At 49.9% G+C, this 3,505-nt stretch overlaps 2 non-coding genes across 2 annotated transcripts; both read left to right on the plus strand.

Annotated features, from left to right (window-relative positions):
* Nucleotides 1-1,286: 1,286 nt before the first annotated feature.
* Trnav-aac (transfer RNA valine (anticodon AAC)) lies at nt 1,287-1,359 on the plus strand. Its single transcript has one exon. It is a non-coding gene; the product is annotated as a tRNA-Val (tRNA).
* A 188-nt stretch (nt 1,360-1,547) lies between these two features.
* Nucleotides 1,548-1,620, plus strand: Trnaa-agc (transfer RNA alanine (anticodon AGC)). The gene has a single exon. It is a non-coding gene; the product is annotated as a tRNA-Ala (tRNA).
* The last annotated feature ends 1,885 nt before the right edge of the window (nt 1,621-3,505 follow it).

A 3,505-nucleotide genomic window follows, 5' to 3' on the forward strand; every position in this document is an offset into this window, starting at 1 on the left:
ACTTAGGAGAAGTGGGCTTTGTATAGACCCAAAACTACAAGGCTAGAGGGGTTCCAAGGTTGGGGGGGGGGCAGGTTAGGAGTAATTGCTATGGTTACATAGAAACTTGGCAGAACATCTCAAAATTATTTAGTAGAACATCTTATCAGGGTAGAGGTCAGGAAATGTGATGGTTTGATAGGATCGGACCCCATAGATTCATGCCTTTCCATGTTTGTCCCACAGCAAGCGACACTATTAGGAAATGTGGCCTTGCTGGAGGAAGTGTGTCACTGTGGGGACAGGCTTTGAGGTCTCGTCAGTTCTCTCCCTGCTTCCTGTGGACCAAGATGTAGAACTCTCAGCTCCTTGTCCATCGCTATGTCTGCTTGCATGCTGCCATGCATACCTCCATGATGGTAACAGACTAAACCTGTGAACTGTAAGCCAACCCTAATTAAATATTTTCCTTTCAGGAGTTTCCATGGTCGTGGTGGCTCTTTACAGCAATAAAACCGTTACTAAGACACTGATAGAATGGGTTTCTGTGTGTTGTTGGCTGTCACAAAGGAAGGGAACGCTGGGATGATGCACAGGAAAGCCTCTATTATTTAGTATCTTTATGTGTATGTTCATGCAGTGTCCGATGTGGCCAGAAGGGGGCGACCGAGGCCCTAGTATTTTAACAGACAGTACTTTTGAGAGGCCCTGTGCGTGCTGGGATTCAAAGCCAGGTCCTCTTCAAGAGCAGCTAGTACTCTAGCATGGAGTTTCCTTTAGAAATTGAAAATAGGGCCTCCCCTTGCTGGGCACGCGGCCACAGCAGTGGAATCGAGGTGTTCGGAGACATTGACTTTGTTCTGAGACACTCATGGCAACGGATCAGAATCTTTTTGAGACACTCGGGCCTTCATATTCTCAGCAGGATTATCCTAGTCACCAAAACGCGAAACCAAGCTCCTGTCACCACCGGACAGATGAGAACACAGCGGGCACACACGGAACGTTAGCTACTCGGCCCTTTATAAAGGGCTCTGTCACTTGTAAACAGTGAAACAGAACATTGTCTTAAGTGAGGTAAGCCAGCCACAGAGGAACGAATCCCATGAGACTTCGCTTACAGTGTGCAATCTCCGTGCTCAGACAGCGGCTGTAGGGTGAGGTCACCAAGGGGAACAGCCACCTTCGTTACTTTGACTTCGCTACCCCAAGATACACAAATATACAACAAGTGCCATCATCTAACCATCTACTAAGCAGGTTTTGAATAAATGGGTAGAAACTAGGAAACTAATCAGCTATGTTGCGTTTCCGTAGTGTAGTGGTCATCACGCTTGCCTAACACGCAAGAGGTCCCCGGTTCGAAACCGGGCGGAAACACTGTAACTCTTTTTCCTGGCCTCTCGCGCTCTTACCTCACTCCCTACACTTTTCAGCAATTAGGCCATGAGAACCTCCCCTTTCTGATTTGAGTCTTGACTCTCATCCTGTCTGGCACCATGCAGATAACCGACGAGCAGTGGAGATCCTGCCCATAGAAGAAAGTACAAGAAGAGGTCGTTTTCATCGGGGGATTAGCTCAAATGGTAGAGCGCTCGCTTAGCATGCGAGAGGTAGTGGGATCGATGCCCACATCCTCCAGTTAGTACGGTTCCTCGCGCACCCAAGAATCCGAGCACTTAACGGTAACCTTTTTAGCCTTGCACTTTCTTCTTCTCACACACTACACAAAAACTTTAGTTTTCCCCCGAATACGCAACAAAGTTTTCCGCACCATTTAACAAATATCCGCCTTCATTTCTTCCTGCACCTCACTTGCCGGACGCTGGGTCAGAACCTCTTCTACACAACCAAGATGACCAATTTCCTCTTAAGCCACCCGTGCTCTAACTGTTCTGCCTGACCCTCTAGAATCTTCTTTCCCTGTCCATCTCTTTGCTCACGTTGCCAACGGGTCAGTCAAGGGTTGTTCTGCGCCTCAGAGGAACTACCCACAGACCTGCAAAGCCGCCGACAGCGACGCGTGGACAAACCTGCTCTCCGTCTGATTGGAACCTGGTCCCCTCTCCGCTAATCTCAGTCTCAATTTTCCATTCCTAAACTCGAGGAAGGGGTGTGGGCGTGGGGATCTGAGTCTATTTGAGCTACCTGCGCGGGTTCTCTCAGAAAACTCTCCGGTGTCTACAACGTCCTCCTCGAGGTGTCCCCGGTGATCAGGCTCTTCCAACCTCGTGCCCTCCTTGTGGTTTACACGCGCGCGATTCCCCTGCTATACACCGCTGCGTCTCAACACGGGGATTCCTACACCCGCGCTTCTAATATCGCTGAACTCTCCCCGCCGGCGATTTTTTTTACTCCTTTCCAGTGCCAGGATCTCGCCTTTCCACTGTGGTTTTTATCCCTGACTTGGGTACAGTCTCGAGGTTCTCTCAATTACGGTAGATCTGAGACATCTGCGTGAGACTTCAGGAAAGGTACAGTGTTTGTCTTGCCTTGTGATATGACAAGAAATAGATCCAATACTGTTTCTGCAGTGTAGTGGTTATCATGCTCGCCCCTCATGTGAGAGGTCCTTGGTTCGAAAGTGAGCGGGAACATCTTATTTTTGTTGTTTTGTTTTGTTTTTTGTACCTCCAATCTCAGTGGAATCGAGCACGCTTCGAAGCGCGTGGAAGCAGCAGATTATGAGGCTGTCCCTGGAAACGTGGTGTGCAAAGTGACATAATAATTGGAGAATGTGGGCATCGATCCCACTCGCATGCTAAGCGAGCGCTCTACCATTTGAGCTAATCCCCCTATGTGTATAACTCATATCTCCTGGATGAACCATCAAACCTGGGTCTTTCCCTATGGACCATGCCCACTCCGTACTAGGTTTAAGATGGTGAACATACACACAGCCCCGCCCTGCTCCCCAAAAAGAATGAAGCAGTGTGCAAGCCTTGCCTGGTCCATCAGTAGAAGATTCGTCCTAGGCAGCAGTGCCTCACAGCTGAGGGTCAAGTCTGAAACCCTGGAACAGGGGACCCAGGAAAATGACCTTTAGACTAAAGTTGGGAGAGGCTGAGGAGAATGACCGCTGAGACTGGGGTGCGGGGGAGGGAGAGGTGGGGGAGTGTGGGACCGACTCTGGATTCAGGTCCAGAGACACAGTCTGCAGATTTACCCGGGCACCTTGGTTTTTCAGGTGAGGAAAATAGCGTGTGGTCACAGGGCTCCTTTGCAGGCTTCTCTGCTTGGTGAAGTCTGGAACTCACACAGCCCTGTCAGGGGAAGGGACTGCTATGTCGGATCGCGAGATGAACGATCCATTTGCTCTCTTGCCTCCAGAGGCTGTAGTGGCAAGAACACAGCCATTGCTCCTTCTCTGCAGGAGAACTTTCTCCTCCTGCAGCCTGAGTCTAAATACAAACCTGCTCTGGAACTGACCTGGCAGAGTCCCAGAGGGACAGAGCCCAGCTCTGGGCCAGGCACTGTTAACAGGAGCTCAGTCTAAATTCGTGGCTGAAGAGGTTGGGAGATTAGA

This window comes from Acomys russatus, chromosome 3 (genome assembly GCF_903995435.1).
Source record: "Acomys russatus chromosome 3, mAcoRus1.1, whole genome shotgun sequence".
Lineage (NCBI taxonomy): Eukaryota > Metazoa > Chordata > Mammalia > Rodentia > Muridae > Acomys > Acomys russatus.